The following is a 24,148-nucleotide window of genomic DNA, read 5'->3' as shown; positions in this document are numbered from 1 at the left end:
AACTTCAGTTAGTGCTAAACACGGCTGCTAGAATCTTGACTATAACCAAAACATTTGGTCACATTACTCCAGTGCTAGCCTCTCTACACTGGCTTCCTCTTAAGGCTAGGGCTGATTTCAAGGTTTTACTGCTAACCTACAAAACATTACATGGGCTTGCCCCTACCCATCTTTCCGATTTGGTCCTGCCGTACATACCTACACGTACGCTACAGTCACAAGACGCAGGCCTCCTTACTGTCCCTAGAATTTCTAAGCAAACAGCTGGAGGCAGGGCTTTCTCCTATAGAGCGCAATTTTTATGGAATGGTCTGCCTATCCATGTGAGAGAAGCAGACTCGGTCTCAACCTTTAAGTCTTTATTGATGACTCATCTCTTCAGTAGGTCCTATGATTGAGTGTAGTCTGGCCCAGCAGTGTGACGGTGAACGGAAAGGCACTGGAGCAACAAACCTCCCTTGTGGTCTCTGCCTGACAGGTTCCCCTCTCTCCACTGGGATTCTTTGCCTCAAACCCTATTACGGGGGCTGAGTCACTGGCTTACTGGTGCTCTTCCATGCCGTCCCTAGGAGGGGTGCGTCACTTGAGTGGGTTGAGTCACTGACGTGGTCTTCCTGTCCAGGTTGGTCCGGGTTGGCACCCCCCCCCCCCCACACACACACACCTTTACTCCACACACGGAGACGCATACAAAGCTCTCCCTCACCCTCCATTTGGCAAATCTGACCATAATTCTATTCTCCTGATTCCTGCTTACAAGCAAAAACTAAAGCATGAAGTATCAGTGACTCACTCAATACGGTCAGGTGACGCCGATGCTACGCTACTGGACTGTTTTGCTTGCACAGACTGTAATATGTTCCGTGATTTATGCCCTCAGACGAACCATCAAACAGGCAAAGTGTCAATACAGGACTAAGATTGAATCCTACAACACCAGCTCTGATGCTCATTGGATGTGGCAGGGCTTGACATCTATTACGGACTACAGCCGTGAGCTGCCCAGTGACGCGTGCCTACTAGACGAGCTAAATGCCTTTTATGCTCTCTTCGAGTCAAGCAACACTGAAGCATGCATGAGAGCACCAGTTGTTCCGGACAACTGTGTGATCACGCTCTCCGTAGCAGATGTGAGCAAGACCTTTAAACAGGTCCACATTCACAAAGCCACGGGGCCAGACAGATTACCAGGTGTACTTAAAGCATGCGCGGACCAACTGGCAAATGTCTTCACTAACATTTTCAACCTCTCCCTGGCCAAGTCTGTAATACCTACATGTTTCAAACAGACCACCATAGTCCCTGTGCCCAAGAAAGCGAAGGTAACCTACCTAAATGATTACTGCCCCGTAGCACTCACGTTGGTAGCCATGAAATAATTTGAAAGCTCGTCATGACTCAAATCAACACCACCATCAAAGAAACCCTAGACCCACTCCAATTCACATACTGCCCCAACAGATCCACAGATTACACAATTTAAATCGCACTCCACGCTGCCCTTTCCCACCTGGACAAAAGGAACACCTATGTGAGAATGCTGTTCATTGACTACAGCTCAGTGTTCAACACCATAGTGCCCTCAAAGCTCATCACTATGCTAAGGAGCCTGGGACTAAGCCCCTCCCTCTGCAACTGGATCTTGGACTTCCTGACGGGAAGCCACCAGGTGGTGAGGGTAGGTAGCAACACATCTGCCACACTGATCCTCAACACTGGGGCCCCTCAGGGGTGCGTGCTTAGTCCCCTCCTGTATTCCCTGTTCACCCACAACTGCTTGGCCAAGCATGACTCCAACACCATCATTAAGTTTGCTGACGACACAACAGTGGTAGGCCTGATCACCGACAACAATTAGACAGCCTATAGGGAGGAGGTCAGAGACCTGGCCGTGTGGTGCCAGGACAACAACCTCTCTCTCAATTAGAGCAAGACAAATGAGATTCAACGTTGGTTCACAATTTCAACTTAAAGTATCAAAGGGAAGCAAAAGGCACTCATTTTGTACAACAACGCAGCTATCGTTCTGCCTGAAAGAGTAATTCATCTTCGTCTCATTTCTCTCATCCTAATCCAAACTGATTGTGAGTGTTATTAGTTGCTGCTCCCTAGATTTAATTATTTCCACTTTTTTTTTGTCTTTTTAATGTAGCTGCTTAGTCAGAGTTGAATTGATTAGAGCATTCGCTCAGTTGAATTAGGAGCTTAGGAGAATAACTGACTGAATATATTTGGAGACGCCATCATTTCTGTGTGTGATGACTTTAAAGAGAGACAGAATTATAAAGAGAAAGAACAAAACAACAGATGTATTTTACTAGTCCTCTCACTGATACACTGATTAACATAGAAAGTGAGGCCCACCAAATCAACTAACAGGAGATCAAACCTTGCCATCTGCAATGGATTATACATGGGGTTACACACAAACACACACACACACACACACACACACACAGTGGTTCTTCAACAATTAATGTGCACACCGAAATACCAGCCAAAACACTCACATACTCACTGATGAGCGATAAAAAGAGATTGGCACAGGACTCTCACTAATGTTTGAATGTGTATAGACAAACACACCTAAACACCAATGGTTATTCATGAACTGACCCTGGATCATCATCGTCACACACACATTCTCACTTACAGACAGACTCACTGTGAGGTGACAGTATAGAGACAGACACACTGTGAGGGGACAGTATAGAGACAGACACACTGTGAGGGGACAGTATAGAGACAGACACACTGTGAGGTGACAGTATAGAGACAGACACACTGTGAGGTGACAGTATAGAGACAGACACACTGTGAAGTGACAGTATAGAGACAGACACACTGAAGTGACAATATAAAGACAGACACACTGTGAGGTGACAGTATAGAGACAGACACACTGTGAGGTGACAATATAGAGACAGACACACTGTAAGGTGACAGTATAGAGACAGACACACTGTGAGGTGACAGTATAGGGACAGACACACTGTGAGGTGACAGTATAGAGACAGACACACTGTGAGGTGACAATATAGAGACAGACACACTGTGGCCTGATGAGGTAGTCATTCAAAAATCATATTAAACACTATTAATGCACACAGAGTCAATCCATGCAAGTTATGTGACTTGTTAAGCACATTTTTTACTCCAGAACTTATGTAGGCTTTCCATAACAAAAGGGTTGAAGACTTATTGACTCAAGACGTTTCATCTTTAAATTTTTTATGAATTGTCCAAAAACATAACTCCACTTTGACATTATGGGGTCTTGTGTGTAGGCCAGTGCCAAAACATTGCAATTGAATCCATGTTAAATTCAGGCTGTAACGCAACAACACTTTGAAAAAGTCACAGGATGTGAATACTTTCTGAGGTCACTATAAGTTCCAAATAATGGAACAGGGTGGACCGTAAAAGGGTGGACCGTAAAAGGGTTGACCGTAAAAGGGTTGACTGTAAAAGGGTTGACTGTAAAAGGGTTGACTGTAAAAGGGTTGACCGTAACAGGGTGGACTGTAAAAGGGTTGACCGTAAAAAAGGGTGGACTGTAAAAGGGTTGACTGTAAATGGGTGGACTGTAAAAGGGTTGACTGTAAATGGGTGGACTGTAAAAGGGTTGACCGTAACAGGGTGGACCGTAAAAGGGTTGACCGTAACATGGTGGACTGTAAAAGGGTGGACTGTAACAGGGTGGACTGTAAAAGGGTTGACTGTCACAGGGTGGACCGTAAAAGGGTGGACCGTAAAAGGGTGGACCGTTACAGGGTGGACCGTAACAGGGTTGACGATTTAATCTTAAACCAGCCACAAATCTCCTTGTGACAGTGAGAATGGAAGCTTGTTGTGTGCAACAGAAAGGGGCAATTAAATGAAAGCTTCACACATAGTTTTTTATCGATAAAACATTTCTAGTGTATCTATCTATAGGTTCGACGTGTTATGCTCGACCCACTCAGTTTTCCACCGCAAAACGCCAGAAAATGGCCAAAAAGAATAGAACAGCTCACCTGCTTTAACTATGATTTGGCTATTAGATGTTTGTTTCTTTTGAAAACAAATATTTAAAAAAGGATTACTCACTGGGCACAGAAGTCAGTTCAACATCTAGTTTTGATTTACATTTGGTTGAGTTGTCAACTAACATGAATTCAATGTGAAATCAACAAAAAATTTCACCGTCACTGAATTTAGGTAAAAATCTGGGTGACGTTTTCATGAATTTTTCCCATGTTGATTCAAAGCCATCACATTGATTGTTTGGGTTGAAATTACATGGGTTCAACCAGTTTTTGCCCAGTGGGTAGTTTCACCATGTTAAAACGAGAGTTCAGTTCACATAACAGGGTTGACCTTAAAATGAGGGACAAACGTAAATGAAACCCTAATAACATGAAATAAATATAATCTTCAGAAATTACTTTGTCAAAGCAACAAAATAAGTAGGGTGTTACAATGATGGTGAAAACTTGGAGAAATGTCTGGGTTAAGTGGGTTAAAATCTTCCTGGAAGACACAGAGGGACATGTCAAAATGATGAAATTTGGCACTTTAACAAGTCTTTATTCATATTAAAAATCAGATTTATTGAATTTCACACATGGTCTATATTAAAGAGCACATCATTTAATATAACAGGCTTTTAAAATTCAATATTGGTTCACAATTTCAACTTAAAGTATCAAAGGGAAGCAAAAGGCACTCATTTTGTACAACAACGCAGCTATCGTTCTGCCTGAAAGAGTAATTCATCTTCGTCTCATTTCTCTCATCCTAATCCAAACTGATTGTGAGTGTTATTAGTTGTTGCTCCCTAGATTTAAATATTTCCACTTTTTTTTGTCTTTTTAATGTAGCTGCTTAGTCAGAGTTGAATTGATTAGAGCATTCGCTCAGTTGAATTAATAGGAGCTTTGGAGAATAACTGACTGAATATATTTGGAGATGCCATCATTTCTGGTTAACATCAAACAGTCACATTGCAAATCTAGTGAAGTGGGGCTTGTGTGTGTGTGTGTGTGTGTGTGTGTGTGTGTGTGTGTGTGTGTGTGTGTGTGTGTGTGTGTGTGTGTGTGTGTGTGTGTGTGTGTGTGTGTGTGTGTGTGTGTGTGGATGGCTTTAAAGAGAGGCAGAATTAAAGAGAAAGAACAAAACAACAGATGTATTTTACTAGTCCTCTCACTGATACACTGATTAACATAGAAAGTGAGGCCCACCAAATCAACTAACAGGAGATCAAACCTTGCCATCTGCAATGGATTATACATGGGGTTACACACAAACACACACACACACACACACAGTGGTTCTTCAACAATTAATGTGCACACCGAAATACCAGCCAAAACACTCACGTACTCACTGATGAGCGATTAAAAGAGATTGGCACAGGACTCTCACTAATGTTTGAATGTGTAAAGACAAACACACCTAAACACCAATGGTTATTCATGAACTGACCCTGGATCATCATCGTCACACACACATTCTCACTTACAGACAGACTCGCTGTAAGGGGACAGTATAGAGACAGACACACTGAGGTGAGAGAATAGAGACAGACTCGCTGTAAGGGGACAGTACAGAGACAGACACACTGAGGTGACAGTATAGAGACAGACTCACTGTGAGGGGACAGTATAGAGACAGACACACTGAGGTGACAGTATAGAGACAGACACACTGAGGTGACAGTATAGAGACAGACTCACTGTGAGGTGACAGTATAGAGACAGACTCACTGTGAGGTGACAGTATAGAGACAGACTCACTGTGAGGTGACAGTATAGAGACAGACACACTGTGAAGTGACAATATAAAGACAAGCACACACAATGCATGTATGGGTGTTTGTGTGTTTGTCTCTGTCTCTGTGTTACTAATGCCCCTTGTGTAGCAGAGTGACATACGAATAAGACACTTGACAAGAACTAGTGAATAATGTCCTTGGATTGCAAACTGTGTGGAGAGTGCCACCCACCCACACACCACTGACACACACAATATATCCTGTGGCGTCCCACAAGGTTCGATAATTGGACTTCTGTTATTCCTAATCTATATCAATGACCTTGCTCCTGTGTCTTCTACTGTACTTCCCATTCTCTTTGCTGAGGATACCAATTTGATTTTAACACACAATGATTTTGACTCAGTAATTAATGAAGCAAACACAGGCATGGCCACATTTTCTGAATGGTTCCAGATAAAAAAAATATATATTTTAAACGTTAAAAAAAATCCAACTTTATAGTGTTCACTAGTAAGAATAAGAAATACTGTTAAAAAAGGAGCTAGAATCTCAATTGGTGGGAATGAAATGGAACTGGTCATATCCACTAGATTCCTCTGAGTTCTAAGTGATGAAAAGATCATATTCTATTTGTCTGTAGCAACGTGATGAAATATGTTGGTATCATCACAAAGATTAGTGGTTTAGTTTATCAGGCTTGCTTCCTATCTCTATACTATAGCTTCATTTACCCATAACTCATTTACTGTAATATTGTCTGGGCCAGTACATATGCCTCCTTCCTACACAAATTACTCACCATATAAAATAAATGTGCAAGACTAGCCACCTCCTCTGTGGGTTACTCTGTAGTGGATAGGTTAGGTCTGTGGGTTACTCTGTAGTGGATAGGTTAGGTCTGTGGGTTACTCTGTAGTGGATAGGTTCGGTCTGTGGGTTACTCTGTGGTGGGTAGGTTAGGTCTGTGGGTTACTCTGTGGTGGGTAGGTTAGGTCTGTGGGTTACTCTGTGGTGGGTAGGTTAGGTCTGTGGGTTACTCTGTGGTGGGTAGGTTAGGTCTGTGGGTTACTCTGTAGTGGATAGGTTAGGTCTGTGGGTTACTCTGTAGTGGATAGGTTCGGTCTGTGGGTTACTCTGTGGTGGGTAGGTTAGGTCTGTGGGTTACTCTGTGGTGGGTAGGTTAGGTCTGTGGGTTACTCTGTGGTGGGTAGGTTAGGTCTGTGGGTTACTCTGTGGTGGGTAGGTTAGGTCTGTGGGTTACTCTGTAGTGGATAGGTTAGGTCTGTGGGTTAGTCTGTAGTGGATAGGTTAGGTCTGTGGGTTCGTCTGCGGTGGGTAGGTTAGGTCTGTGGGTTAGTCTGTAGTGGATAGGTTAGGTCTGTGGGTTAGTCTGTAGTGGATAGGTTAGGTCTGTGGGTTACTCTGTGGTGGGTAGGTTAGGTTGCAGCCACCCCTATGCTTGAAAATATGAAGAGTGGTACTCAGTGACATGTTGTGTTGGATTTGCCCCAAACATAACACTTTTTATTCAGGACATAAAGTGAATTTCTTTGCCACATTTTTTTGCAGTTTTACTTTAGTGCCTTGTTGCAAACAGGATGCATGTTTTGGAAGAATATTTGTATTCTGTTCAGGCTACCTTCATTTCGCTCTGTCATTTAGGTTATTATTGTGGAGTAACTATAATGTTGTTGGTCCATCCTCAGTTTTCTCCTATCACAGCCATTACAATCTGTAAGGGATGGATCAAAATGTACAAAATGGTTACCTGGAGGAAAATGGGTGAGGGTCATGCTTTGTTCAATTTAGTCAGGGGGAGGGTCATGTAATTTGAAATGAATGAAATGTCAATATTTTTAGAATGAGTTGCTTGTTAGGCTATATAATCGATGTGTGCTAGATGCCGCCCCTCATCTCTGATTCTCTGCTGGGTGCGCAACATCAACTGCGCCTATAAGCTATTTAGTGTGGTCTCAATAAAATGATCCATAGCCTATTGACTACGACGTACAGGCTCGGAGAAGAACAGAGGAAAGTTATATTTCTTAGATAGCTGCTGGGATGGTGTAAATAAAACTAGGCTGCATTACACACTGCAGTGGATATTCCAACCCTGAGCCCCGGCCTACTCTGATCTTGCTGATCAACAACCTTTTTGTGTGCTGCCTTTTTATTTATTTATTTCACCTTTATTTAACCAGGTTTTTTTAAAAAAATTTATTTGTAGTGACTGGTTGTATTGATACACCATCCAAAGTGTAATTAATAACTTCACAATGCTCAAAGGGATATTCGTTGACTGCTTTTTAGTTTTTTTTACCCATCTACCAATAGGTGCCCTTCTTTGCGAGGTATTGGAAAACCTCCCTTGTCTTTGTTTGAAATCCACTGTTCAACTGAGGGATCTTACAAATAATTGTCTGTGTGGAGTACAGAGATGAGGTAGTCATTCAAAAATCATGTTAAACACTATTATTGTACACAGAGTGAGTCCATGCACTTATTATGTGACTCGTTAAGCACATTTTTACTCCTGAACTTATTTAGGCTTGCCGTAACAAAGGGGTTGAATACTTATTGACTCAAGACATTTGAGGTTACATTTTTTCTTAATTAGATTTTTTTACTCTAAAACCATAATTCAACTTTGACATTATGGGGTATTGTGTGTAGGCCAGTAACACAACATCTTCATTTCATCCATTTTAAATTCAGGATGTAACACAACAAAATGTGGAAAAAGTCAAGGGGTGTACATATTTTCTGAAGGCACTGTAGGTCTGTGTATGTGGGTTATTCTGTGGTGGGTAAACTGTAAAAAATGTCCTGCTGTTTTTACACTAACTTACTTGCAGCCAGTCACCTGTAAGTTACTGTAAAAAAAAATATATATATATATATATCATTTAGGAAGTCAGTCGTGGTCTCGGTTGAGAACAGTAGAATACACAAGGTGCAATTTCGAAATTTGTTTGTGCATCAGCAGTTTTTCTCTTGTTATGTCAGTCACTGACAGTTACTTAATTAGCCCACGTCAGCTAAAAAATGTTAAATTGCTAAATTAGTTTAGTGCGACAATTATCTAAACTTGTAGTAATCATGGTTGAATTACTGACCAGGGGGCCCCCATTGATTTTGCTAGTCAATCTCACTCAGATATATTAAAAACTGCAAACATTTCTTTCCACCCTAAGGCAAAATGTGTAGAATTACAGGAAATTAGCTGTGAAACGGCACATTTTTCTCTCCACTCCATGGCAAAATGAGTAGAATGGCATGAAATTCTCTCTGCTGCCAAGAGGGGGGCCACTTAAATGTTTTTCTCTCAAGGTGGGTGGGGCCCCCGACGAAATGTCATTCATGGCTCGCAAAAAGGCCAGAAACAGTGCAACTTTCAGTAGTGAGTGCATACATTTTTATACTGGTTCCCTTTGGCAATCGAACCAAACAACCCTAGCATTGAAAACACAATGCTCTATCAACTGAGCCACATGGGTCACTGTCTTCTCCTTCTGCGAGGAGGGTATGAGGATGTAGGTACACAGACCCCCATGTCTGCGGCCCCTCATGATGAGTTCAGATTTTGTTGTGGCCCCAACCCCCATCAAAGTTGCCCATCTCTGAACTGGACCAATGAACAGTATGTAGCTCATACCCTGCACACCTCAGAGGAAGAGCATGACTAAGATTTATATTTGAGTTATTTTGCATTTTCATACATTTTTATGAAAATGTCGAGGCACAGATCTGAGGAAGGGTACCAAAACATTTCTGCAGCATTGAAGGTCCCCAAGAACACAGTGGCATCATTCTTAAATGGAAGAAGTTTGGAACCACCAAGACTCTTCCTAGAGCTGACCGCCCGGGCCAAACTGAGCAACCAGAGGAGAAGGGCCTTGGTCAGGGAGGTGACCAAGAACCCGATGGTCACTCTGACAGAGCTCTAGAGTTCCTCTGTGGAGATAGGAGAACCTTCCAGAAGGACAACCATCTCTGCAGCACTCCACCAGTCAGGCTTTTATGGTAGAGTGACCAGACGGAAGCAACTCCTCAGTAAAAGGAACATGACAGCCCGCTTGGAGTTTGCCAAAAGGCCCCTAAAGACTCTCAGACCATGAGAAACAAGATTCTTTGTTCTGATGAAACCAAAATTGAACTCTTTGCCCTGAATGCCAGGTATCATGTCGGCAGGGACTGGGAGACTAGTCAGGATCGAAGCAATAATAAACGGAGCAAAGTACAGAGAGATCCTTGATGAAACCCGGCTCCAGAGAGCTCAGGACCTCAGACTAGGGCGAAAGTTCATCTTCCAACAGGACAACGACTTTTAGCACACAGCCAAGACAACTAAGGAGTGGCTTTCGGGACAAGTCTCTGAATGTCCTTGAGTAGCCCAGACAGAGCCCGGACTTGAATCCAATCGAACATATCTGGAGAGATCTGAAAATAGCTGTGCAGCAACACTCCCCATCCAACCTGACAGAGCTTGAGAGGATCTGCAGAGAAGAATGGGAGAAACTCCACAAATACAGGTGTGCCAAGCTTGTAGCATCATACCCAAGAAGACTCGAGGCTGTAATCGCTGCCAAATGTGCTTAAACAAAGTAAAGTGTCTGAATACTTATGTAATATGTCATTTTTAAGTTATTAATTTTTAATAAATTAGCAAACAATTCTGAAACCTGTTGGGGTATAGTGTGTAGATTGATGAGGGAAGAAAACAATTTAATACATTTTAGAATAGCGCTGTAACCTAACAAAAATGCGGAAAAAGTAAAGCGGTCTGAATACTTTCCCAAAGGCACTGTATGTCTCTTGATGGACCATGAGACAGCCCGTAGGCTAAGAGGAGGATGTTTTAATGTCAGTTGATACCAAGCTGAATGATGCTGATGAAGCCCTCAGACAGCTGAATTCAGCCGGTCCACAGCATTAAAGGTTTACAATTAGACACAAGCTGTCAAGCAGTCAGCCATAAGTCAGCATAATAACCCCTCTTAACTTTTATTTAATAAAAACACTGAGGTTGCATCCCAAATGAAACTCTTTCCCTTGATAGTTGTTCACTATAAAGGGAATAGGGTGCCATTTGTGACGCAGCCTGACGTCAAGAGTTTAATTGAGTGTAATGTTAACTTCCTTTGTGCTGTGAACCTCTTTAAGACTGTGAGCAAAGGTGAGCTTAGTGGATGATGCAAACTTTTCCAAATGGCAGCCTATTCCCTATGTAGTGCACTACAGTTGACCAGGGCCCATAGGGCTTCCTATTCCCTATGTAGTGCACTACTTTTGACCAGGGCCCATAGGGCTTCCTATTCCCTATGTAGTGCACTACTTTTGACCAGGGCCAATAGGGCTTCCTATTCCCTATGTAGTGCACTACTTTTGACCAAGGCCAATAGGGATTCCTATTCCCTGTGTAGCGCACTACTTTTGACCTGTGCCCATAGGGCATTAGATACAGTAGAGAAAAGGGTGTCTTTTGGGATATACACAGTCTTAGTGGATGCAGTGACCTATCTTGGAGCTGTGACCTGTGCCATGTGACCAAAGTAAACTTTTGTTTAAGCAAAGGATAATTCATTTGGTGCAGTGAACTGTGGGATATGTTGACCGGAGGTTAACCTAGCCAAATAGGGTGGAATATAGCCTGTTGATCTTGTCTGGTGCTGCCAACACACACATAAACACACACACACAGACACGCACACACACACACTATTTTTTTGTTGGTTTTCTGCCACAGGTGTGGTTACAGCAGGGTATTCCTAGATGAATCTACACTAGTTTAATTAGTGCACTATGTTCCAAATGGCACCCTATTCCTTACATGGCAAACTACTTTGGACCAGAGCCCTATGGGCTCCTATCAAAAGTAGTGCACTACATAGGGAATTGGGTGCAATTTCACACTGAGGATGACAGACAAGAACACCTGACAGGTCACACTGAAGATGACAGACAAGAACACCTGACAGGTCACACTGAAGATGACAGACAAGAACACCTGACAGGTCACACTGAAGATGACAGACAAGAACACCTGACAGGTCACACTGAAGATGACAGACAAGAACACCTGACAGGTCACACTGAGGATGACAGACAAGAACACCTGACAGGTCACACTGAGGATGACAGACAATAACACCTGACAGGTCACACTGAAGATGACAGAACACCTGACAGGTCACACTGAAGATGACAGACAAGAACACCTGACAGGTCACACTGAAGATGACAGACAAGAACACCTGACAGGTCACACTGAAGATGACAGACAAGAACACCTGACAGGTCACACTGAAGATGACAGACAAGAACACCTGACAAGTCACACTGAAGATGACAGACAAGAACACCTGACAGGTCACACTGAAGATGACAGACAAGAGCAGGACAAGGAGAATCACTCACCATCAGTTTTGCACACACACACTGGGACAGGATTTACACCAGTAAGTCATCCTAACCTCACTTCCAGGGCTTCAAACCTGCGACATAGTGGAATATAAACAAACCTTTTTGTCTCATGTGATCAGTGACAAAGTAAATAAAGACCTTCATAATAAGGCGTCTTTCCTTTTTTGTCAGGTGTGTGCTCATGCACATAATTGGAAAACTCAGAGCACCTGAAACCTTAAATGAGTGGTTCACTTTTTTAACCAAATCTCTATTTTTGATGTATGTTATAGAATTTCACTTGGTTTTGTGAAACTTACCCCACCAGCAATATACTTCCTCATTGCTCGTTCTGCAGTACATGGGCCAAGGATAAACATGAACCCAAATACGTCCTTTTTAGAAATGACAAAGCTCTCAGTATACATTTCTGTGTGCGATCAAGCACCTACTTTCTCATTTTTTCGTATCACAAAGGAAAAGTATCGCTCGATTCCATCAAAACGGAATATAATGTTGCAGATAAAGTGTTCAGAACATCTACGGACTTGCATCACTACACAGAGCTTTGTCCTTTCTAAAAGGATGTATTTGGCTGTTTTTTGAGCCTTTGTTCATGTTTATGGATGGGTCCCCCATACTGCAGAACAAACAATAAGGAAGTCTATTGCTGGTGGTATTAGTTTCTCAATACACTTCTATAACATGCCATTTACATCAAAAATAATTAACCATTCCTTTAACTCAAAACATCAATTTATTTCAATCCAATTAAATTCTATTAAATGTATTTCTGATGTCACAGTTAAAGAGGTAAATACATACCTCAGTTATGCTGGGTACGTTATGCTGGGTACGTTATGCTTGGTACGTTATGCTGGGTACGTTATGCTGGGTACGTTATGCTGGGTACGTTATGCTGGGTACGTTACGCTGGGTACGTTACGCTGGGTACGTTACGCTGGGTACGTTACGCTGGGTACGTTACGCTGGGCACGTTACGCTGGGCACGTTACGCTGGGTCGTTACGCTGGGCACGTTACGCTGGGTACGTTACGCTGGGTACGTTACGCTGGGTACGTTACGCTGGGTACGTTACGCTGGGTACGTTACGCTGGGTACATTACGCTGGGTCGTTACGCTGTGTCGTTACGCTTGGTCGTTACGCTGGGTACGTTACGCTGGGTACGTTACGCTGTGTACGTTACGCTGGGTCGTTACGCTGGGTACTTACGCTGGGTACGTTACGCTGGGTCGTTACGCTGGGTACGTTACGCTGGGTACGTTATGCTGGGTACGTTATGCTGGGTACGCTTTTAGATGCATAATGAAGACATCCACTCATTTCAGGCATACTCACGTCCACCCCCCCCCGCCGTCCGTCCGTCCGTCCGTCCGTCCGTCCATCCACACAGTTCAGGATTGACTTTGTAATCTAATTGAATAGTCATTCTGTAAATAGAGAGACCTCCCTGGAGAGGTCAGTGGTTTGCTGCCTTTCATGGAGACCACAGATGTATAACAAGATACTCATCTGTGGTAATTCAAAATCCATGAATAGTAATTCCCTTTATTGTGGACCATTTAAAAAAAAAAGGGCCCTAGGGCTCTGGTCAATAGTAGTGCACTATATAGGGAATATAGTGCCTTTCAGGACACAACCCATCAGAGTACCAGATATGCTTTTACCCTCAATCCCCCCAATATTAAAAGCTATTTCAATGAATATTGCATCTAAATTAATACAATTGAGTTATGGGGCCTTATAGTGAATAGGGGCAGCTGTGGTGGCTTAAGGCTGTACCCTTCAGTTGATATATTCTCCATTAATCCTGTGGTGTCTTTGTTGTTGCATTCTGGGGAGAGAGTTGGATTCTTCTGAAGTTAAAGATAGTGTGCTTATGTAAAAAGGCTCAGTGTTTTGCTATTTTTCAGAGCCTTTGTAGGATGACTGAGAGAAAGAGAGAGAGAGAAAGGGAGAGAGAGAGACAAGTTGTCAGAAAGGGAAAGAGGAGAGAAAATAGGGACAATAAACAACAAAAGAGAGAGAGAGAATGAAAGAAAGAGAGTGAATGAGACACTGTGAAAGTGAGAAAAGAAAGAAGAGAGAGAGAAAATAAAGGGGAGGGTAAGTCACACAGTAATGCCTGATGATCATGTGCAAGAGGAGGTTAAATCGTTATGTTACTCATTTAAAATGTTATTTTCATACCCTTTTAATCCTGGACAAAAGGGCCATAATGGAACATTACACTGTCAGTTAATAGTAGGGATGTGACATATACAATGGCAAAAAAAAAGTATGAGAACCCTTTGGAATTACCTGGATATCTGCATATATTAGTCATCAAATTTGATCTGATCTTCATCGAAGTCACAACAACAGACAAACATAGTGTGCTTAAACTAATAACACACACATTATTGTATTTTTCTTGTCAATATTGAATACATCATTTAGACATTCACAGTGTAGGTTGGAAAAAGTATGTGAACCCCTAGGCTAATGACTTCTCCAAAAGCTAATTGGAGTCAGGAGTCAGCTAACCTGGAGTCCAATCAATGAGACGAGATTGGAGATATTGGTTAGAGCTGCCTTGCCCTATAAAAAACACTCATAAAATTTGAATTTGCTATTCACACGAAGCATTGCCTGATCAAAACAAATAATCTGCTCAGACCCCAACCAAGGATCATCAAAAGTCATGCTATAAATTCTCGGACAACCCAAAGATTCCTAGATGCCCTTCCAGACTCCCTCCGCCTACCCAAGGACATCAGAGTACAAAAATCAGTTAACCACCTAACTGAGGAACTCAATTTAACCTTGCTTAATACCCTTGATGCAGTCACACCCCTAAAAACAAAAAAGATTTGTCATAAGAAACTAGCTCCCTGGTATACAAAAAATACCCGAGCTCTGAAGCAAGCCTCCAGAAAATTGGAACGGAAATGGAGCCACACCAAACTGGAAGTCTTCCGACTAGCTTGGAAAGACAGTACCGTGCAGTATCGAAGAGCCCTCACTGCTGCTCGATCATCCTATTTTTCCAACTTAATTGAGGAAAATAAGAACAATCCAAAATGTATTTTTGATACTGTCGCAAAGCTAACTAAAAAGCAGCATTCCCCAACAGAGGATGGCTTTCACTTCAGCAGTGATAAATTCATGAACTTTTTTGAGGAAAAGATCATGATCATTAGAAAGCAAATTACGGACTCCTCTTTAAATCTGCGTATTCCTCCAAAGCTCAGTTCTCCTGAGTCTGCACAACTCTGCCAGGACCTAGGATCATGGGAGACACTCAAGTGTTTTAGTACTATATCTCTTGACACAATGATGAAAATAATCATGGCCTCTAAAACTTCAAGCTGCATACTGGACCCTATTCCAACTAAACTACTGAAAGAGCTGCTTCCTGTGCTTGGTCCTCCTATGTTGAACATAACAAACGGCTCTTTATCCACCGGCTGTGTACCAAACTCACTAAAAGTGGCAGTAATAAAGCGTCTTGAAAAAGCCAAACCTTGACCAAGAAAATATAAAAAACTATCAGCCTATATCGAATCTCCCATTCCTCTCAAAATATTTTGAAAAAGTTGCTGCACAGCAACTCACTGCCTTCCTGAAGACAAACAATGTATACAAAACGCTTCAGTCTGGTTTTAGACCCCATCATAGCACTGAGACTGCACTTGTGAAGGTGGTAAATTACTTTTTCATGGCGTCAGACCGAGACTCTGCATCTGTCCTCGTGCTCCTAGACCTTAGTGCTGCTTTTGATACCATCAATCACCACATTCTTTTGGAGAGATTGGAAACCCAAATTGGTCTACACGGACAAATTCTGGCCTGGTTTAGATCTTACCTGCCTTAAAGATGTCAGTTTGTCTCTGTGGATGGTTTGTCCTCTGACAAATCAACTGTACATTTTGGTGTTCCTCAAGGTTCCGTTTTAGGACCACTATTGTTTTCACTATATTTTTTACCTCTTGGTGATGTCATTCAGAAACATAATGTTAACTTTCACTGCTATGCAGATGACACACAGCTGTACATTTTGATGAAACATGGTGAAGCCCAAAAATTGCCCTTGCTGGAAGCCTGTGTTTCAGACATAAGGAAGTGGATGGCTGCAAATGTTTTACTTTTAAACTCGGACAAAACAGAGATGCTTGTTCTAGGTCCCAAGAAACAAAGAGATCTTCTGTTGAATCTGACAATTAATCTTGATGGTTGTACAGTCGTCTCAAATAAAACTGTGAAGGACCTCGGCATTACTCTGGACCCTGATCTCTCGTTTGACAAACATATCAAGACTGTTTCCAGGACAGCTTTTTTCCATCTACGTAACATTGCAAAAATCAGGAACTTTCTGTCCAAAAATTATGCAGAAAAATGAATCCATGATTTTGTCATTTCCAGGTTAGACTACTGCAATGCTCTACTTTCCGGCTACCCGGATAAAGCACTAAATAAACTTCAGTTAGTGCTAAATACGGCTGCTAGAATCCTGACTAAAACCAAAAAATGTGATTATATTACTCCAGTGCTAGCCTCTCTACACTGGCTTCCTGTTATGGCAAGGGCTGATTTCAAGGTCTTACTGCTAACCTACAATGCATTACATGAGCTTGCTCCTACCTATCTTTCCGATTTGGTCCTGCCGTACATACCTACATGTACGCTATGGTCACAAGACGCAGGCCTCCTAACTGTCCCTAGAATTTCTAAGCAAACAACTGGAGGCAGGGCTTTCTCCTATAGAGCTCAAGTTTTATGGAATGGTCTGCCTACCCATGTGAGAGACGCAGACTCTGTCTCAACCTTAAAGTCTTTATTGAAGACTCATCTCTTCAGTAGGTCCTATGATTGAGTGTAGTCTGGCCCAGGAGTGTGAAGGTGAACGGAAAGGCACTGGAGCAACGAACCGCCCTTGCTGTCTCTGCCTGGCCAGTTCCCCTCTCTCCACTGGGATTCTCTGCCTCTAACCCAATTACAGGGGCAGAGTCACTGGCTTACTGGTGCTCTTCCATGCCGTCCCTAGGAGGGGTGCGTCACTTGAGTGGGTGGCGGAGATCTTTGTGGGCTATACTCGGCCTTGTCTCAGGATGGTAAGTTGGTGGTTGAAGATATCCCTCTAGTGGTGTGGGGGCTGTGCTTTGGCAAAGTGGGTGGGGTTATATCCTGCCTGTTTGGCCCTGTCCGGGGGTATCGTCGGACAGGGCCACAGTGTCTCCCGTCCCCTCCTATCTAAGCCTCCAGTATTTATGCTGCAGTAGTTTATGTGTCGGAGGGCTAGGGTCAGTCTGTTATATCTGGAGTATTTCTGGAGTCTTATCCGGTGTCCAGTGTGAATTTAAGTATCGTCTCTCTAATTCTTTCTTTCTCTCTCTCGGAGGACCTTAGCCCTACGACCATGCCTCAGGACTACCTGGCCTGATGACTCCTTGCTGTCCCCAGTCCACCTGGCCGTGCTGCTGCTCCAGTTTCAACTGTTCTGCCTGCGGCTATGGAACCCTGACCTGTTCACCGGACGTGCTACCTGTCCCAGACCTGCTGTTTTCAACACTCTAGAGACAGCAGGAGTGGTAGAGATACTCTGAATGATCAGCTATGAAAAGCCAACTGACATTTACTCCTGAAGTGCTGACCTGTTGCACCCTCGACAACCACTGTGATTATTATTATTTGACCCTGCTGGTCATCTATGAACATTTGAACATCTTGGCCATGTTCTGTTATAATCTCCACCCGGCACAGCCAGAAGAGGACTGGCCACCCCTCATAGCCTGGTTCCTCTCTAGGTTTCTTCCTAGGTTCTGGCCTTTCTAGGGAGTTTTTCCTAGCCACCGTGCTTCTACACCTGCATTGTTTGCTGTTTGGGGTTTTAGGCTGGGTTTTTGTACAGCACTTTGAGATATCAGCTGATGTAAGATGGGCTTTATAAATAAATTTGATTTGATGTGAACCATGCCTCGAACAAAAGAGATCTCAGAAGACCTCATCAGTCCATGGTAAGAGAAATTGTCTATAAATGGAGAAAGATCAACACTGTTGCTACTCTCCCTCGGAGTGTCCATCCTGCAAAGATGACTGCAAGAGCACAGCGCGGAATGCTCATTGAGGTTAAGAAGAATCCTACAGTGTCAGCTAAAGACTTACAGAAATCTCTGGAACATGCTAACATCTCTGTTGACGAGTCTACGATACGTAAAACACTAAACAAGAATTATGTTCATGGGAGGACACTACAGATGAAGCCACTGCTCGCCTGAAGTTTGCAAAAGTGCACCTGGATGTTCCACAGCGTTACTGGAAAAATATTCTGTGGACAAATGAAACTACAGTTGAGTTGTTTGGAAGGAACTCAACACTATGTGTGAAGAAAAAAAGGCACAGCACATCAACATCAAAACCTCATCCCTACTGTAAAGTATGGTTGAGGGAGCATCATGGTTTGGTGCTGCTTTGCTGCCTCAGGGCCTGGACAGCTTGCTATCATCGACAGCAAAATTAATTCCTAAGTTCATCTAGACATTTTGCAGGAGAATGTCAGGCTATCTGTCCGCCAATTGAAGCTCAACAGAAGTTGGGTGATGCAACAGGACAACGACCTAAAACACAGAAGTAAATCAATAACGGAATAGCTTTAACAGAAGAAAATATGCCTTCTGGAGTGGCCCAGTCAGAATCCTGACCTCAACCCGATTGAGATGCTGTGGCATGACCTCAAGAGAGCAGTTCACACCAGACATCCCAAGAATGTTACTGAACTGAAACAGTTTTGTAAAGAGGAATGGTCCAAAATTCCTCCTGACCATTGTGCAGGTCTGATCCACAACTACAGAAAACGTTTGGTTGAGGCTACTGCTGCCAAAGGAGGGTCAACCAGTTATTAAATCCAAGGGTTCACATACTTTTCTCACCCTGCACTGTGAATGTTTACACGGTGTGTTCAATAAACATATTATTGTTTGTGTGTTCTTAGTTTAAGCAGACTATGTTTGTCTATTGGTGTGACCAAGATGAAGATCAGATCAAATTTTATGACCAATTTATGCAGAAATCCAGGTATTTCCAAAGGGTTCACATGCTTTTTCTTGTCACTGTATATATTCTTTACAACTTTTTTTCAGTTAAAATGATTTTGTTTCTCATACAATCCCATGTGAATTCACAATTTAGAATATGGTCCTGTTGGCTACATTAATTCTGAGCCTCACCTGATATAAGACACAATCCGACCCACCCGAATATAATTGTTCCGAGAGACGATTCTTGACCCGCTAAATAACATCAATTTATTTAATTGTTTTTATGACTCCAGAGCAGTAGGCTAGTATGCTAATCCCTGCATAAACTAATTGGTCTGCGTGTCTATTCAACATTTGGATAAAAGCAAACCATGCCATGAATTAAGAATGAAAAAGAGCCTTCTAATTAGCCTTTTTCTTACCAAATGAAAGCCTATAGCTGACATAACAAAACAATACCTTTTACATTCAATATTGTTTATATAATAAAATAGTTTAATTGAAACTTAAATAAACAATTCCCAGTATCTAATAGGTTATAGACTAGGCTGCAAAAATAGCCAACTATTGGCTACTTAAACTTTTACCAGCCACACAGGTTTAAACTTTAGCCCATATGACCTGCGTATGGTCTAAATCAGGGATGGGCAACTTTGATGGGGTGCAGTGGCTTGTGGGTCTGCATACCCACATCCTTACCCACACATGCAGTCAGAGTCGGCCCTAGCCTTTTGAGGGCCCTAAGCAAAATGTTGTTGTGTAGACCATTGGGCGTAGAGAAAATATTGCAGTTTTAAAGCAAGTTTGCTTTAGTCAGCTGCCAAGTCAGCTGCCAATTCCTGGTCTACATGAAAGAAAGCCTAAATTAATTTAATAATTAACTGAATTACTGTAAACAAATACCTGCTTGCACTTTTTCAGGCTGTGTAGGCCTAACCATCTACCGGGTTTTTGTCCTCCTTGACTCCGAAAATACTTCCAAACCGGGTATTTCACTCGCGCAGTACCTGTTTCCACTATCATAGCTTTTCTGTTTATTTCTCCGGTTACGTTAGCTATTTTCATGTGAGCTAGGAGTCAGGGAAATAAACTTGTCGCGTGGCGGGAGGGAACATTAAGCTCTGCACAAGAACAAAGTTTAGACATTTTTCAGTATCGCACAAATAACGGACAGGTAAGATTACTTTATTCATCAACTGTCCAACAGAAATGTTACTTGCACTTTAAACCCAACCACGGCCAAAAGACACAAAAGGTTCCGGCTCCATTCTCTCGCTGCATGCTCAACCAGTGACAATGGCTGCATACTGTTAGGTTCTTATTTTTCAGAGTAAATAACCCACGGACACTAGAGAAGATTTAACCAAGTTTAGTTCTATCCCAAAGGTTCTGTACAGCTGGAATCAGACAACCCAATATTTGTCCCATCCAGATACTTATATCCCACTTAAGACACTCCTCCTCTCCAATCCTTCTTATGGTTTAACAGGAAAAGAGTAACAAGATCCCAAACCCTTATTACTCCCTTCAGGTGACCTGTCCTCACCTCCTGACCTCAACCCCTCCTTCACCTAATCCACAGATGTCCATCTATCTTTCCTGTATCAACGCTGTGCTCTGCTCCCGTCCCCCAACACATTCCACAGCTATCGGTCCTTCTACAGAGAACCCTTAACTTTCTCCTTTGATTCTATCTATCATTTATTTAATATCTCAATGTTCAAAATGTCGAACCCAAACAATACATCTGAACTGAAATAATTTCTGTAATCAGTGCTTTTCTGATTTTCTCACGCCGTCCCTTATCACACTACTTTCGTGTGAAGTTGTCTAATGTACTCTTGTTGGCTGCCTGCGCTGCTTCCAGCAACAGTTTGGGTGTTACGGTGGATCTCTTTCAGAAGCTGAAGCGTTGCACCTGTACTACCATTACTGTTCCTTAATTACACCTCGCAAAGTTTACATTTCAACCACTTTTTCCTTTAACTTCTCAAAGTGTTGCTATTCAGGACTTCGCTGCAGATGTCGCTTGCCTTTCTCTGCCATTTTCCCCACGGTTAACGACAATAACTAGCCTAGTGGTTAGAGCGTTGGACTAGTAACTGAAAGGTTGCAAGTTCGAATCCTAGTGACTCCTGTCGCGGGCCGGGCGCAGTGCATGCTGACACGGTCGCCAGGAGTACGGTGTTTCCTCTGACACATTGGTGCGTCTGGCTTCTGGGTTAAGTGGACATTGTGTTAAGAAGCAGTGTGGCTTGGTTGGGTTGTGTTTCGGAGAACACATTGGTGCGTCTGGCTTCTGGGTTAAGTGGACATTTTGTTAAGAAGCAGTGCGGCTTGGTTGGGTTGTGTTTCGGAGGATGCACGGCTCTTGACCTTTGCCTCTCCCAAGTCTGTATGGGAGTTGCAGCGATGAGACAAGACTATAACTACCAATTTGACACCACGAAATTGGGGATAAAAGATGCATATCTTATACGGCATTGATGCGTTAGGTATTAAATGTTTCCCTTTATGATAAAACATTGTTTTCTTAGCGTTAACATCCCTATTTCGTGTAGATGTTTAAAAAGTTGAAACGTGTTCACACCTAGTTAATACATCTCCTCTCAATGAAGTAAAATACCAAAACTAACTAAAAAGAAGTGAAATAAGAGAGGAGGAGGAGGATAGAGAGGTGGATGGAGAGATGGGGAGGAGGGGGAGGTGGATAGAGGGGGAGGTGGATAGAGAGGGGAAGGTGGATAGAGAGGGGAAGGTGGATAGAGAGGGGAAGGTGGATAGAGAGGTGGAGGAGGTGGATAGAGAGATGGAGAGAGGGGTGGAGAGGTAGAGAGAGACAGGGAGAGAGGTGGAGAGAGAGAGGTAGAGAGCTGGAGAGAGAGAGAGGGAGAGAGGTGGAGTTTTGAGTTTTTATAAAATCTTTATTATAAACTAAAGTATTAACACAAATATTGGTACACTGCCTTTTCAGAAATTACACAACAAATGTGTCCTACTTAAATAAACATGTAAAAAACAAATACATTCAAATAAAAAATAATTTACATTCAACTTATTACGTCAACAAAAAATATAGTTTCCCCTCCTCCACAAAACATACCGCTCCTTCATAAGTCCACTTCTCCTCAAACAATGGGAGATCTTTTACAGCCGAAGAACTCAAAATACACTTTTACTAATCCTTTAAAAACACGTCCTACATCCTTACCATATCCCTTATCTATCTTATTTCTCCTACTCAGAAAAATTGACATTTTAGCTTGACCCAAAATTAAATTTAACAGTTGACATTTTCTTTTCTGTTGCTTATTATATTGAAACCCTAAAATAAAAACAGTGTTATTGAAAATCTTCCCTACAGCTGTAAACAAAGACTCCAGTATTTCAAAGAGAGGCTTTATCCTCTCACACTCCATAAAACAGTGAAAAATGGTTTCTCTTATATTACAAAAAGGACATCCAGCTCCAACATCTGAGTTAATGACAGAAACAAAAGCATTAACTGCAATGATGCCATGCAACACCCTCCATTGCATATTCACCAGTACCCTTTTGTAACGGTGGCTTGTACATTGCTCCCCATGCTGTCTTTACCTTGTCATCAAGGCCCAGTTTTACCCTCAAAGGAGTATCTTTTCTATTTTTCAATGTATCTTTATTTAAAACCTTGACACACCCCCTATATAAGTCCTTCCCATTCACCTCATCCAAACCCACCTCTTCCAACCCTCTCAAATCCACTAATAAAGCCTTTCTGTCTGACTCTGGGATATTGGGTGTAATCCCTAGTCTTGGAAATAAGCGTCTTCATCTGGTGCCTTTTTGTAGTATCTCTTGAGCATAATCCACACTTCTGCTGACAGAGCCTTCCTGCAACTTCCCAGCAGTTGTCCGACAATCCTTTCCGACCTCACCCCCAAATTTTCAGCAATTTCTGGGCTTGTCAAACCTGCCCCTGTTATTTTTGACATCAGAAACCTTGCTGATTCAATAAACAATTCACTTTCAGGAAAAAAATCTGTTACATTATAATCCTGCATATATTTCATCCCTTTTGTCAAATTCAGAAATTGACGTACCTTTTCAATCCCATACCTCCCGTCCACCCCATTTCTCTCGCTATTTTGTTGTGACGCATCAGAAGTCTTACTCTCGCTAAGATCCCCAGAAGAACACTCCATCTCTACAACCTGTATATCCTCATTATCATTCCCAGAAGAAAACTCCATCTCTACTTCTTGTTTATCCTCAACTGATTTATCATTTCTACCTTCCTCTTAGAATTAGAACCTTCACCACCCCTTAAATTCTTCCTCTTCCTCCTCGGAACTTAGAAAACAGCTGCTTCATTTTCCATTGTTTCACTCTCCTCTTGAACTCCCATTTCATTCTCCAGCACCCCCTCAGCGACCTCCATCGCAGTCTCACCTACTGCCCCCCTGCCCTCTTCCCCATAGCCACATTGCTCTACTTTCCTATTTCTCCCACCACATCTGCCCACCTTCTCCCTTCACCTGAACCCTTAGCCTGTTCATCCCTTCACCTGAACCCTGTTCATCCATTCTCAGTGGTGCTTTACTCGCACCAGCGCTAGAGCTGCTACCGGGCTCTGCACGCTCGTTCTATGGACAATTACGCACCAAATGCCCCTCTCTTCCACAACCAAAGCATTTCATTGATTCAGTAGAAGCGTAGAACACATACTCAAACCCATCAATCTTGAAACTGAACACTAAATTCATTTCGTCAGTATCCTTCTTTAAAATCATGTGCACTTGTCTCCTATGAGATACGACATGAGAGAGAATAAAGTAGACGGCATTGGTCAAAATCGTGATTTATGACCCTATGTTCGGATGACGCGTACATGCCCAAATAAGGGCATCCGGTCAGGACATCCTGGCGGGAAGGTGTCACGTGGTTAGGGACATATAGTTGCATCCTGTT

Source organism: Salmo salar, chromosome 11 (genome assembly GCF_965601325.2).
Source record: "Salmo salar chromosome 11, fSalSal1, whole genome shotgun sequence".
NCBI lineage: Eukaryota > Metazoa > Chordata > Actinopteri > Salmoniformes > Salmonidae > Salmo > Salmo salar.
This window is presented reverse-complemented; position numbering follows the sequence as displayed.